Source organism: Micropterus salmoides, unplaced genomic scaffold (genome assembly GCF_014851395.1).
Source record: "Micropterus salmoides isolate LMB-PRFRI ecotype aquatic unplaced genomic scaffold, ASM1485139v1 Ms_hic_scaffold_6, whole genome shotgun sequence".
Taxonomy (NCBI): Eukaryota; Metazoa; Chordata; class Actinopteri; order Centrarchiformes; family Centrarchidae; genus Micropterus; species Micropterus salmoides.
In genome coordinates, this window is record NW_024044348.1 from 10,265,704 (window position 1) to 10,282,024 (window position 16,321).

The 16,321-nt window shown below is 38.5% G+C and overlaps 1 protein-coding gene across 3 annotated transcripts in view; it reads right to left on the bottom strand.

Annotated features, from left to right (window-relative positions):
- Window positions 1-11,497, bottom strand: part of znf609b (zinc finger protein 609b) — an 84,782-nt gene extending 73,285 nt beyond the window's left edge. For all 3 annotated transcript variants that reach the window (XM_038700910.1, XM_038700911.1, XM_038700909.1), the window contains exon 1: window positions 11,046-11,497. The gene's annotated coding sequence lies outside the window, so the exon portion shown is untranslated. The remainder of the gene's footprint in view (window positions 1-11,045) is intronic.
- Window positions 11,498-16,321: the final 4,824 nt, after the last annotated feature.

Below are 16,321 nucleotides of genomic sequence, written 5' to 3' on the forward strand. Positions count from 1 at the left end.
GACGTCGGCAGTGTTTACAAACTTCTCCATTTTAGGTCTTCGTTTTTGCCGTTTTAGTGTGGAAGGGAGGTGTAAACATAGCAAAAGGTCTCCGTTTTAATTCGAAAACGCAGTAGTGTGGATGGGGCCTAAGATTTTAAGGTGGACCACGTTTCTTCCTGAGATGCTAAATCCAGGTCCACATGGAACAAGGGAAAAATTTAAAGGCCAGCTTCCTGTTTCACAACACATTGCCACAAAAATCAATTTACAGTGTTGTACTTCACAGCCATATGCCAAACACCAACTAAAGCTATGTCCCATTTGCTGAACACAATTTACGCCTTGAGGCCAGAACAGTATCGCCATTTAAAGCCAGAAATTATATGTTTTGGTTAAGGCATGATGTTTCTCTCTGTTTTTCTACCCTCAACCAACACATATATTAAGCATCTGGGAACTTTGTTTAAACAGAAAGAAAGACGGTACACAAGAAAGAAAGTGTGCTAGCGAGAACATAAATCTCAAAAGAAACTACAACTTAATTTTGTTTGGTCCTTATTTCATTGTGGTTACAACTAAATTACAAACAGCAGTAGACAAATTCAGGTAGGGAACTTACATATCCATGACAGTGCTAAGAACTGTGTCAGTTGTTATAATCTTGAGTGTCCCTGTGGAATATTTTCCCCCATCAGTCAATGTTAGATTGAGGTTTTTCTCTTCGAGTCAGAATGTAAACAGAAAGGGATAAATAAACGTGATGGGTGAAGTAAGCCTCCTTTATATTTAAATACTGACTGACAAATGAAGGAGAAGCAAGAGTTGTAAAAAGACAAGGCCTGAGGCCAAAGAGCAGACAGTCCCTTGTCTAACACTGCTGGGTATGTTGTGTCTGCTTCTTTAAAAGGGTCTGTGTGTGTGCATACTAGAAGATAAAAACACATTTTCTCCCGCTTCAGTCTTGTTTAACATGCAGTCCCGCATGGTTAGCCTGAGAGGCAGGATTCCAACAAATTCTTACTTCAGTCTGAAAAACCAATCTGCACACAATTAATTCATTCAAGCTAATGGTATATTACTTATAACTAGGGGCATTTCAAACTGTTTATTCCACACCGCATCTTCGACTAACCTGCTGCGTTGTGGGTGACTGATCTGCAGAAATATGTAATACAGCAATGGAAGTAGATATTATCGGCAGATATGACCTAATTGCAGATAAATTGTTATCAGTGTTTGTAAGAGCCAATAAATGACAAATCCACCACAAAACACAGCAATCTGTTGATACAATCATCTGTGCTTTTGTTCGAAGTACTATTTATAACAATAAAAACAGTTTATGTTTACACTGCATTATGTCATGTTAACTTGGTGGGGTCTCATAACAAATGTTAAGGATAATCTTTGTTTATGTTATGCGTTTCTCAAAAGAAGGAGAAAAAAAAAAAAAAAAAAATAGAATATTCAACTTTAAAATCCTAAATATCAAAATTGGTCATAAAATCTCATATCAGACTGGCTCTAAACAAAAGCATCACAAAGAACAGAGGTATAACTGCTCCTGTAGAGACTCTATGAGAAGACAACAGGCCACTGCTGAGTGACTAATATACTGCACTACTGTTTGTACCGTGGACAGTTGAGGTGTTGCCATGTGAATGTCTAACTAGAGGGGGCATGGACAACCATTAACCTCAAATAACTGCCTGCCTCTCTTCTAGCAGCTGCGTAACAAAGGCCGAGTCAACAAGCAGGGCTTCAAATGGCTTTGTCATTCTCACATGGTAGCTTTCCAGAATCAATGCAATAGTGATCTGTTCCTAGGAGGCACAAGTGTCATATCCAAAAATTGATGGGAATTCAGGATTAAGTACCGATTTAGACCCAATTCATGATTGATTAGACTACTGTAAGTTTTGACAGTGAAGTATCAATTACTAACCGATTATTTCTACTATAGCATCTCATTAAATCGGCCACTTCCTATTAATAGGCGAGTGGTGATACTTACATACACATTCAGTCACTGATGGAATATGCATGGCATGCCACATTTCACCAAAAGTAAAATATCATGTTTACTTAACCTTTTCACCAATGTTCACTATCACTTTTCAACTCACATTATCCCTCATCCACAATATTTAGACACAGCACAAAGTGAGCTCCGTTACCTATGCATCCACCTCCAAACACACGTCAGCTGGGTCAGATCTCAAATGCTCTATCACCCTGACAACTAAAAGAGGTTTGCTTGCCCTTTCCTCAGACTGTAAATAATGTAAACTTCCTTCAGTTATCCATCTTCCTCTCCTACTCTACATGCCAGTCTGCTTTCCTTTTGTCCAACATCGTCAATCGCCTTTTATAGTGCCGGCCAAATTAAAACGCAACGCAAACGGGTAGACTGTAAAACGTCACATTCTCCCTTTTATGTCAGCATCTAATCTATTTTCTTTGACAGATTACAGTACGGTACAAGTAAAACCTTATACTTAGACAATGGCACAAGTGCTCTTTTTTAGCAGGTGGCACACTACACATTCATCTTTAGTCTGATATATTCACAGCTTGGAGGATACCAATATTTCACTTTACTACTTATAACACTAAAGCTGAATTTATGATTCTCTGCTGAGTTTTTTCACTGCTCTTGCTATAGATGCCTACGGCGTGGGAACTGATTTATAGTTCAGTGAAGGATTTAACCCGTTGATTTTCATGGCACTGTTACTTCACTAGATGGATGCATTGTACATCATCAGGTCCTGTCGTGCATTTATTATAAACCTAAAGTAATTGGGTTTATAGACATAGCTGATTGTGGTTAGAAGAAGGGCTGCAGTGGAAATGGCCTCGCAAGACCACAAAATACACATTTGTCTACATTACTGAATAGGAGGATTATAGAGCATTTTTTCAACCTGCTACATGTTGTTATCAACAAATAACACCAGCAATGGAAAATGTAGGCGCAAACACAAAGCAGATCAAGCTATCCAATTACAATTGATGTGGTCTCCATGAAGCCCATATTGCGTCCGTTGCCCCACACATAGATACCACAACATCTCAACACAGAGGCATAAATCTGCCTTAAGCTGCTGAGTGAAACATTACCCACCCATATTTTTCCAAACCAGTCAGGCCAGTTCAATCCACTTATGTTACAGCCACAGGATTGCTTCTCTGACGGTTTAGACAAATGTCCACACTGTACGTTTTTTATATCATGTGCAATAAGCATCACGGCAATGGCACTGTAGCAGAAGAAAACAATGTACACTGCCTGCAGCAACACAGTGTGATCTGTCCAGCGTCATTACAGCTTTTTTTTTTTTTTCTGTAACGGGTGTGCGAAAAGTGCGCAGTACTGACTGCAAGTGCTTCTTTATTTGCCTGTTTTTTAAATTTAACTGCATTCTCCAGCCACAGGCTTTGTAAAGGATCCCTACTCTTGAGACTGACATATTTTTCCTTGATCAGTTGTGTAAATTGCACAATACTGTTTATCAGAGTATACATTTTCTGTCCTAATAAAATAATCTGTTTCCAACACCTTGTTAGATTAATGGGGAAATGAACGGGGACAAATAATAATGATCAGATAATGATGATCAGATCTGTATTGTGTAACGTGTGTCTGATTTGATCAGGGCAACAGACAAATGAAACGCTGGCTAGCAACATTTTTACAATGTAGTTAACTGTTAAAGGTGTGACGGCTAATTTGGTGCGTTCATATTTCAAACTGCATATCCTGTTCTGCACGTTCAGTGTTTTCTGGCTGAGCCGCCATTTCCTGCTAATCAGACCTCATTTCTACATCGTACTGAAGGTTGATTGATTATTCTGACAATTTTCTTGATATACACACACACTTATTTAAAAGATTGTGTATTCAAATTGCTTGTATTATTTTTATTTTACTATCACATGACAGAAAAGCAGTGCAACCTCCCATTTGCGGAGCTGTAAACAACAACCGTTTTGGCTTGAAAAATTATTAAAGTCATCATTAGAATAGTTGCAGATAAATTTCATTCAACAGACAACAGGTTGTCAACAGCTCTAGTTTTAGTATCAGTGTCAACAACTGTCTTCGGGGGTTTGTAGATGTGGTTCATCATTAGATTTTTTCATTTAAACATGAACCTAAACATATTTTACCATTTCCAACAAAACAAACAGCATCATTCTTATTTGCCTATGTGCAAGAATTTATGCCATGGACAGAGGCATCAGTGTGTTGGTTACCGAAAACAGCAACCAGAATACACACAATGGTTGACAGTGGTCCAAATGTGGTTGCCGAGGGCAACCGGCCAACCATTACTGTCAAACCTTGAGGGCCTTAATATAATTGCCTGTAACTGTATGCCAGAACTGACTATTTTGCTCAAAATTAGTAGAATTAATGGGATTGATAACGCATGTGTGAACAAAATGTAAAGCAGATAAAAGAAATAAAGATGGTACTGGTGCCAAAATATCTAGTGCTAGCTTCTTTAGTAATGCTTTTTTCTATTGAACAGCTGGAAATGCATATTGCCTAATAAACTAGCCACGAGATATTCATATATCCTGAAGAATCAAACAACTAAAGCCTGTTCATTTTTTATCCATGCTCCATGTAAAAGGAACAGGACAGGATCACTGTGAGCCTGAAATGACATCACTTCAGTGGGCTATAAACTCAAGCTGCTTTGATGGTAATATGCTTTAAAATAAAACGAACGTAAACATTTTATACATCTGTTACCATGTGTGCTCAGGCAGTGAGATGAAACACGATAGCAGAACTCTGTTAGCATTGACACAGTGGTGGACAGAATTTATTTCCCAAAAAGTATTTGTATTGAAGTTCCACTTGATCATCTGTTTTCACTTTAGACTGCAGCAATTTTGTCATTTGTGGATGTTCTCTCATTTACTTGTCAATATCACAAGTGCAGCAAGTGTGGAGAGAGACAAAGGTTTCTGTTTGATCCTACAGATGACAGTGGATTTTGCGGCATGATTAGGGCAATAGGGACAATGCCTCAGAACCACCCACTCACTCAATGCTACCATGCTAAAGCACTGATGTGCTCTGAGGAATTCCCACACATCACATCATCACAGACATTTCTTGCTCACTCAGAACTCAGAAATGTATCTTTATAAAAGACTGTGGCGTTCCTACAGCTAAAATCAAGCTTACAGCATCTGGGAGGACACTAGACTGCTTTCTGTCAACAGATTAAAGAAGCTTGTATAGAAGCTTGAAAACATCACAACAATTTCGTACCATTTTCTTTACACTGGCATCTTTATCAACCATTTGTAGATGGAAATTAGTCATCTGTAAAAATATCACCAGTGTCAGGAACAAGTGAAGCAAGAGTGATAAACGAGGCCATGTTGCTTATGAGTGGATGAACAAAGACATTACTGAAAGCCATAGTGTGTTAAACATACTAATTCAATTTGACAGGGTTTCGTTATTACAACAACACAAGAATAACCCATCAAAATCAGATTCAACTGACTCATGGTGTCTGTGGCTTTTCTTTCCAAGAACACAGGGGACGATACGTCAAACCAAAGGCAAATGAGACAGCATTTTCAGAGCACTCAAGACTGTGCTGGGCCACAAAAGCTGACTATATCTTTATAGCTTGTGTGTGTGTGTGGGGGGGAGTTGAGTGTAACCTGGGCTCGCATCCCAGGAAAAGATGGATCACCAGTCTCTGGCAAAGCAGCAACTATGCAACAAGCATTCAAAGTGTGCTCCTTTCTGCTGTAATTGGCCATTCGCTAGTGAGAAATCCAATCAAAGCTATAAAAACTAAAGTAGAGTTGCATATTCTTTGACTCCTGATACGAAATTTCAGTCCATTGATAACGGTCAAATCTCGCCAACCTTTTCAATAAAACTGCAGCTCAAGGAAATAAAGGAGGTAATATGCTCATATAACATATTAATTAACATAATATTTATTTTGGTTGCCAATCCAGACACATTTTCCCCCACTAAGTGTCCAAAGCTGGTCAACATAAGGGATGAATCAATAAAAAGGCAGATCCATTTGAGATCCTTTGTTTACTCTAACCTGTTGCATTTCAAATAAACAACAAAATGTCAAAAAAACAAAATCCCATTGATATTCTTTTGACGTTTGAACAAACAAATAAAACATCAACAAGCTGTTTAAATGAATGCTATTTACCCTGTAAATCTGTGAAGTGAAGTGAGCTGTTTGGCGTAACATTAAAAACTGTTGTTTCCATTGCTACTATTTCTGCAACATTTCAATATTTCTCAGGTGAACCATGCCTCTTAAGCACTGCTGTTGGTTAAAAGCTGCATTTTCACCTCAGCATTTTGTTCCTGATGGAGATGAAGAGACAGTCCAAATACAATCCTCTCCACCCACCACAGCTCCAGATGACACTTCTCTCTCTCAACGGATATTATACAAAAAAACACTATAAAACTCAATACAAAACACTTAACCCATTCCAGGAAAGGTCTGATGCAGGCTTTTTTCTAATGGGGACATATTTAACTGTTAAAATATGCATCTACACTACCTGACATATTTTAATGTACGCCTATTTTGGGCCAAGTGGCCAGCTGTAGTAAGTAGGAAATGAAAAACATTGCATTGGACTCTGCAACTAAAATGTATTGTCAATGAAGGTTATTAATCATTTGGCCCATATAAACATCAGTAAACAGTTGAAAATACCCATCACAATGTCCTAAGATCCAATGTGATGTCAACAGTACAACTCCCGTAAGATATTTAATTTAATCTAATATTAAGACACAGCAGCCCATTAAGCTCAAACAAGATACTGTTGGGATTTGTAATTTAAAAATGATTTCAACAATTAGCTCATCAAAACAGTTGCAGATTTATCTTTTGATCGACTGCTTAACTAATCGTTCTACTCTGTAATGACATATCTAAAGGGTGAAGATCAGAGTAATGGGCAAACACCTTGATTGATTTTTTACATGTTTTATGCATTAATTCTTCTTTTTAAATGTTTTCCTGTTTCGTGCAGCTCATTTGGTAAATAAAAAAAATCTATGTACAATTGCAGTGACTTGAATTTACAAGTCAGGTCATGTATGTAAAGCTGTTTTCCTGCACACTCTTCAAGTGCTGGATGATGGTGCTTCTCACCAGTGCTTAAACATGCCCAACCCCCATCACTTAGGGAGGGACCACTTCAAATAAATCTCAACCTTGGGGAAATACTGTATGATGCTTTAAACTACAAAGGTGCTCCATCTAATCTCAACCTGTGCAATGGCTTTAACATTATCATGAGGCTTACTATGGAGTCACCAGCGCAAAAAAGGAATTAAGGAATGAATCTGCTTCTTATTAAGCATGCATTCTACTTCTTTGCCAAAGTAAAAACCAAGAATATAAGTGAATACAGGGTTATACATTCTCCCAAACTGAATGGTTTCATTCAAGTGATTTTAAGATACCTGAAAGCCTTCACATTAACAGCTACCTTTAAGGATATAGGCTAAATCCTTTCTTACTTTGCCATCAGCTGGTGTGCAGCCATGAGATGACGGCAGCCTTACAAAGCCAACATAATCCCCTTGTCCTGGACTAATCTGTTGCCCTGGACCTCTAAACAAACATTGTTAAATTCTCTTCATCCACACTGTTTCTTTGATGTCCCGCCTGATGTGAAGCAGCTTTTAAAAAGGTTAACGGCTAGTCAAAATGAACAGAAATCTTCTACTGTTTTTTGCAGATCCATGAGACGCAGCAATGATTAACTGATTAAATGTCAACTATTTAAGTAATTGCCTACTATATATAATTTAAAATTTAAAAAAGTCAAAATTCTCTGGTTTTAGATTTCACATTCATTGATACATTTCACATTTGGGCACATCATCTGGGGCTTTTATTTATTATAAATTATATTTATTATTAGGGAAACACTGATCTGACATTTTTCACCATTTTCTGACATTGTATAAACCAAACAACTAAAACGATTAATCGAGAAAATTAGTCGACACATTAATCAACAATGAGTGAAAGCCACATTGGCATTACATACATTAGTCACTTTTACCATCAGTTGTTTCCATGCTCTCCCATTTTAAAAAAGGGCCACAAGAAACGAGCTGGAGAATGAGGAAATGTCCTCACTTGGCGTTGTTCTCATGTTCACCTTGGGCTCTCATCCAAGCGTTGGGCAAATTTACACATCTCTGACAACTATAAAATGTCATGTTATTATGTGAAGCTTGGAGTCTTAAATTTCACTTCCACTTTACAACTGACGGCTCTGTCAGATTATATAAAATGTGTCTGACACACTACAACAAGGCTCTTAACAACCTTACATTGATTAGAACAAATTACTACAAAAAAAAAAAAAGGTAGTCAGCTGGAAAGTACGCAGTGGCAGCTCTCTGCCTCATAGTGAGCTGAATGTATCTTGTTGTTGTTATCATCTCAATATAGGGGGGAAACATGGCTTTGTGAAATACTCTGGGCTTAACAGTGTAATACATTATTATCTCTTGCATTGACTTCAGAATGATTAGAACATTAAAGTCTCAACATGAAACACCCTTAAAATTTATACAAACAATGCAAAAAAAAAGTCTGTAATGAATCAATACTGACCAAACACTCTCACACCCCTCCCCCAGTGAAAGGCTTGAATCATTTATAGGCAGGGCTGACAAATTATAGTAGCTCTAGTAAAGTTGATGTTCTCACTGCTCCCTGGACCAAAATAGCCTTTTCATGGCAGGCTTGGTAAAATGTCCCAAATACTAAGTTGATGAACATTCACACACGTAATTAATTTGGTATTATTGAGGGGTGTGTGTGATCCTTTTTTTCCTTTTGAGTTGACAAAACCTCCTGTATGACACCTGAAATCATTACCAACTACCAAAGCTACAGCATACCAGCTACACTTCAAGAAAAAACAACTGCTGTTGCCTATTGACCTCTATGACAAAGCGTTAAGTACTACAGAACCACAAGTCTGTTCTACCTAACTGGATGGTGCACTAGGAACTTCTGACAACCTAAATACTGGATAAATGCTTGGACCACATCAGTCATGTTTATTGCATGACACACTGGAACAAAGTAGCACAGTAAATTACTGCTAAAATTGTGTAGGAGGATTCCACGTAATATCTCACGCCTGCGTTTGAGTTTTCCTTTATCTGTGTCACCAGCCCAGAGTTATTGCCACACCCGGACAAATGGAGCTGCCAAACTGATATTTAAAATGAACCACAGCTTTAGCAAGGAATACTTAAGGCTCTTTAGGAACGAGGAAAATGTTTCACTGCCAAATCTTAAAAGTTTCCTTTCTTACTTGATGATGACTGCATTTATCTGAACAAATAGCATTGACAGTAGGTGATTAAGCATTTCAGCAACCAAGTTACATGAACAATGATACAAACCACCCATTTCCAACTGAATCACTTACACTGATAAACATGTCATATGGCAGCTCTTGTTAAAGATGATACAGACATTGATATTTGGGGGTAAATATAAACCTATCAGGACTCTGTGGAGGACAAATTATGCAAAATTGACACGGTTTCTAAAGGACATCAAACCTAGTTCTGCATTTCTGGACTGAAATTTCTTGCATTGTCGGCTGATAAGTAACAACGAAACACATATCTGCAGCAAGCTAAGCAGATGTATCGGCCTGGCCAATTTATCAGCCAAGCCCTAGTGCACTTCAAGCAAAATATGGCATTTTCACGGGACTCAGATGACTCTCAAATAGGACTCTGTGAAGTAATGCTAAACACTTACTGAGATTGTCCATTTATTTAGTCAAATCTCGCACTTCACAAACCTATCATTTTGCCTTTGCAAATATGGCAAATGTTAACTTTAACGCATACTTCTCTGTTTGCAGGGAACATATAGGTTGTTGTTTTTTTAAAGAAATGTCTCCTTCAGATTTTCTAATTAAACATTGTGCGAATTTATGAAATTGGACCCCTTATATTAAATACTGGGTATTAGGCTACAGGCTACTTGACTAGTCTTTAATGTGGTACTGTTATACTCTATGGAGCAGCACAGACCACATGGTAGAGACCAGGACTAGCCCATAGTGGTCTTGTAAAACATGTTTTGTGCTTTAATTGAATGACTCACTTCACTGTGATGGGACAGCCCCAACAATATGAGCCAAAAAAAAAAAAAAAAAAGGAATCTGGAGAGAATGGGTCCCACACTTGTCTATGTCAGAGAGCCTTAACTAGAGGTTTATTAGACCACAATCCACCATTTCATAAGATCTTGTCCCCTTAAGCTCCACTGGAGAAGACTGTGTTCTAGTATAACTTGTTACAGACACAGTATAGCAGAAGTTACAGCTAGGGTTAAGAAATATACATTTCACACATATTCTCACTATCTGCTAAAACACAGAGTGTGTTAAATGTTCTGTTTTAATTGAGACCCTCAAAAACAAAACTTATGGACGCCCTTGGGTCCCCGGTACCCAGCTTGGGAAACACTGTACTAGGCACCACACTGGTGGAATCTGAAGCTTGAACTGTGTCCAACTAATATTTCCTCAAAACATTTTGTTGCCCAACATCTAACTTTACAAGAAAATCATTAACGTCAATGCAGGCAGGCAAGTGTTTTTTTTTAACAATTAACACACTCCTCGAGGTGGTAGCTGGTCATTAATAACGTTACCTGGGTATTCAAGTTAAATTGTATCAGTTAGCCATTGCATTTAGGGTCTTTACACGTTAGTTAAACTTCAAGAAGCTAACACAGCTAACTTAGCTTGGTGTAATGAGCTAATCTGACTAGTACGCTAGCTGGCAGAGTGAAACAATGAGCTCAGAGTGCAGTCAGCCTTGGCTAGCTTGCTTGCTGCTGCATGCTGTGTTGGCTATATGGTGTAGAGCTAGCCAGCTTGCCTTGCACGCAAGGCTAACGTTAAATGGCTAACGAGTCGTAGCACTATCAACAATGAGAGAAGAGGGGGAAAAAAAGGAGAAAAATGTAATAACTTACCGACTTAGCTAGCCACTCCTATTCCAAACCCTGGTCTGTCCATGGTGGTGTGCGCTCCATAAAAAGAACAAATCAGAGTAATGGGTTTAAATTTCAATAAAACCTATTAAAAAAAATCTGAAGCACCAGAAACCAGAGCCAGCGCACTCCCCAAGACACCCAACACAAGAGAGGAGGGGAGGCCAGCGATTCACTGGACTTCTGCCATCACACTTCTTCGAGATACAGTCCACAGCGAAAACAACCGAGTCCGGAGGGCATTTTTTATCGGTGCGGTCTCAAGCTCGTCACAAGTCCAGTCCTCTCCCGCGACCTTCTGGCATTACATCCCACAGTGGGTCGCGTCCCATCCAGGTTAATTCCTCCGTATTCTCCGTTTCTGGATGAGCGCCGTGCTGCTTCTTCTTGTGGGAACTGATACAATGTAGCCAACCAGCAGCAGCGGGAGCGGGGAGGAAACCCAGGATGGGGGGTTCCAGTCGGATTGAACTGTCACACTCCACAGCGCCCGGGCTGAAGACACGGAACTGGATTCACCACAATGAATGGACTGTGATTTAATTTGTTTGTTTGACAGCGAGGAATATCCACCAGCTGTTGCGGCCGGTATAAAATGTGTTGAGTTACAAAGCCAGGTAGCTGGTGGTCAGCGGGCAGGATCATAGCCAGGATCTATGAAATACTGAGCTCATGAATCCAAGTCACCTCCAACCCCTGAACAGATTTTTATAGGACACCGAAAATATAGTCAGTAGGCCTGATAAAAATATATAAATAAACATAAACATGCAAATTATATTGTCTCTACAACAGTGGTGGATGGAGTGTTTGAAATATATTTTTAAGTAGCAATACCTTAGTGTAGAAATACTCTGTTATAGCCTAAATAAAAGTCACACATTAAAATTTTTACTCATGTAAAAGTACAAAAGTATTAGCATCAAAATATACTTAAAGTGCCAAAAGTAAAGGTACTCATATGCAGAATGGCCCATTTCAGAATAGTGATACACTTCAAATAATAGCCCAGGCGTTTATTTACTTAAATCACTGAACTCAACTCACGCTGCCTATATTTGGCAAGGCAACCTATTATTAAGCATTCATAAGTTGTAGCTAATGACTTTGTTATTTGTTAATAAGCATTTATTTGCTTTAATAAAGATTTACAACTGATTAAGAACAATTTTGGGGTTGTTGTGTTGCCCCCCTCCAGTGTATTTTGACATTTCTATGATATATTTTTCTGAGTCATTTCCTTACAATGTTGATTACCCACATAGTTCGCCAAATATTTTTTGACAAATAGCTTAATTTTGTGCTCAAAGTTGCAAAAGTTGCTTAGTTGTTAAAACGGGGTTGTGACGTATGACTATAGTAATTCCACGTCATACGTCATTCTCCAAGCTTGCGCAAACAGATGCGTCTAGTCTGCCGTAAACAAGAACAAGAAGAAGCTTGCGCAGGCGCACTGTCACGCCTCGTTAAGTCAGAGCATCAAACCTATAAACGTCGTTGTGCGCTAGCTAACCAATTTATCATGTAACGTTAATTTACTTAGAACTCACAGTAGGTATGTCTCTCTGGGTCTGATAGTCGGTTTGTTAGCTAAGTTAACAAAGTTGTAGTTAGCCAGGTGTAGTTAGCTAGCATAGCTATTGCAGTAAGTTAGCTAACAGAGGGTCTTCATTTAATTTTTTAGTTTCCTCTTGGTTTAGTGTGCTGCTTATTTTCATTATGGCATCTGTGCGTGCGGTGTTGGAGGACAGACGATAGAAAAAGCGTAGCACTTTCAACTGCCACCGTCTCTACAGCAGTAGAGCACCATAAAACGTAGCTGTAGTTATCGTGTGACAGGACCATCGACTGTGTGATTGATAACAGCTGATACTCGCACATTAGTTTCTATCATGGGTAAGTAATAGCTACTCCTGCCAGACAGTAAAGTGTACTAAACTTTACAGGTAGTGATGTTAACGCAACATATCGTTAGTGAACACTCCACCGGTCAGTTTGTGGTTGGTGATGTATTACGGTCATGGTGATGTATTACGTCCGACTATCAAACGTTAACCAAAAACGGCAGTTAAAACTGGCTGGAGGGGACTTTAATTGTCAATAATGCTGGTTTAAATATTGGTAATCCATTTATAAATGCGTTGGGTTTCTTACCTTGTCAAAAGCCCTCTGGTCTGCTTATACAAATATGAAAAGTGTTTGTTTGTTTTTTTGTTGTTTTTTTACATCAATCCAGGTCTGCGGCTGTAGGCTACATGTTGATATGTTATTAATAACTGGATTTTGGTCCACTTTTTTCACAGACCTTCTCCAGAAGGAAAGTGGTTGAACGGTCCATTGGAGCGTACTTCCTGATAAACTAAAGAGCTTATCTAAAAAGATAAAGCAGGTGTCAAGCTGGGATGGGGAAAAACACCAGCCAAACACACACAGCTTGGCAACCCACATATTGTTCGTATTAATGGCTGCTTTAAAAAAGCCTGAGAATATGATTTATTAAACATCAATAAAGCTGTTTACAGTTTAGAAATATATATATAAATGGTGTTACTAGAAAGCAGTCTATTGCTTTATGAAGCAACACTTTATGAAGCATAATCTGTCACACACTGTAATCGCATTTAGTTTAGATAGTGAATGTAATTGTAAATGCACTAAATGAAACATTCTTTTTTTAAAGTATTGTCATGTCAATACTTTTAAATCTTTTAATATATAAATCATTTTAAACAAAAGAAAACAATGCTGAGGTCAAAACTTGATCTTCACGCTTCAGTGCAAATTTGACACGTTACCTTTGTGACTATCTAAACCATGTTTTTATTTAACTGAAATGAATCTATTAACAAACAACCAAGGGGGAATTTCTGAGTGAGCCGGCGAAAAAAAAAAAAGATTCCAACAATTATACCCTTTCAGATATATTAGGCTTCAAACTCTCACAACACCACAGAAAACCTTTCATGTTTACCAGCTTCAAACATCATGGATGCTTTAAGTCGTTGTCTCTCTCAGTGCTGGTTTCCCAGGCAACAAGAATATGATAATGTTGCCTTTGACATGACAGAAGGAATCATCTCGCTAACAAACAGAGACAACAGGCACAGGGAGGGCTGGGGGAGAGGCAGGGGAGGGGGCTGAATTAATGGACTCATTTTCACACAGAGGGAAAAGCAGCAGCAGCAGCAGCTACTCACCATCCTCCATCTTCCTCTATTGCTTCCAATGCATTCCTGCTGGCAGGCACACTCATGCATTCCCAAGGGAAGAGCCAGCCTCCATTGGAAAGCTAAATAACAGTCAGAGGCAAGTGGGAACTGGAGGGGACATATTTCTGATGATGACTGCCCTTCAAGGCTGAGGCTCTGAACCAAGCTCTCTCGCTGCTGAGCATTGCACCAACTAAAACCTGAAATGTACAGGCTGTGTGGACGCCATGTGTTTTCCATCAGTGAAAAAGGGGCTAATCAGCCAGCCATGTGAAATCACAGAGGGGCTGGCTTGATTCGTGTGATCATCTTTCCATTACTCTATAAAAGGAACTGTAAAGCCTTGAAACCCATCTAAGAGAAACGTGTTTTTTAGCACGTTTAAATTTAAGATCTGTGTCAATCGACAGCATTGTAGCACATCCATAAAATACAGTAACTTAGATACAGCTATGACCCAATTCATTTCTATTCTTCAGATTGATATAGAATAAAGCCTACTGAATAATTGCAGACAGAGGTTGGACTTAGATTTTTGCCTCTGATATTCCATCTACCCTTAACAGTTACAAAATCACTCCATATTTAGTTCACTATGCGCTTAAGTATCCCAATTGTGTATAAAATTCCACAATGGAGCAAAAAAAAGTACTATCCAATTTTCAGCATTTTAAACATGTAAAAAATTATCGTTGAGCAACTCTCCAGCTGTCAGTGATGATGCAAAACGATGCTAATTAGCTAGTATCTGAAATCTCAGTATTATAGGGACTAGTATTATAGGGACTAGTGATTGAGTGAATGAGGGAGTGATTTTGGACACAGCCCTAGTCTTTTGATAGGATATTCAGATGGACAGGGAGAGGAGAGGTTTCTTTGCCGTGTGGTTTGATTGTCTCATTATAGCCATATAAACACCAGCAAAGATTATCTACCATTACTGCTTAATAGATGGAAGTCATGCAGACAACAACATGCTTAAGCTTAAGCTTATTTTTTTAAGAATTAAACCAGTGACGTCAATAAACAGACAGATCTGGTTCCTACTCCCAGGCCAAACGTGTGACTTGAATATTGCATGAAACGGCATGAAATATTTTGTCTTTTTCAAACATGATCCACATCCCTCCTCTGACAAAAGTGTGAAAGTAATTACTTTTTTACTCCATCGTTCTAAATTTGTATTAAACAGATTATTTGGAACAAACTTAGGTTTTGACCTAAATAGTCACAGAGAGATCCACAGGCCACAGTCATGAGATATTTGGGGGATGTCATATCTTTGGATGTCACAGATCTTTTCAGTACGTTGATTGTAAGGTTGTTGTTTTATTTGACTATTTTATTTTGTTGTCTCTCCAAATGCCAAACACATGTCAATCTAGCCGTCTATCATATTACATTTTAACAGTCACAAGAATAAGACCACGTTTTGAAAACCTGTGGCAAAAAAACAGGTTTGCATTTAGCATCATATAGCAATATGCTAATAGCTAATCCAGAGTAATCATGTTATGTATCTTTTACAGTGCCTTGTACACACACACGCCTGGAAGGGACTATTTAACATATTCAAGGGACTGAACCTTGACAAATCACTATATTCAGAGATTTACCCCTCATGACAGCAGAGGCCTTGAAAACAGACTATCATGTGAACTGTATTCTGTGTGGCATCATGTGTTTTAAAAAGCTCTGAGAAGACGCTTTGGTTGGGATCTTTCTGTCGACAGGCATTATATCCTTAAAACACGGGAGTTTCTTTAATTTGGAGTTTCTATTATTTCACTGGGTGTTTCTATGGTGTCCACTTTGGAAAATTTGTGGCCATAATTTTAAATACACCCTACTACATTTGTATTGCTACAGGTACAACCTCATTCAGCAAAGTCAAAAGGTCATGGACTAAATTGATCACTTATCAGTGGATCTGCGAGTGAAAGCCATTTGTGATGGGAAATCCATTTTTAATTGAATTTATGCATCTGCTCTCCTTTTGAGGACTCAAAATCATTTTTGTGTCAAGCCAGAAGCATTTTGTGAAGGCAG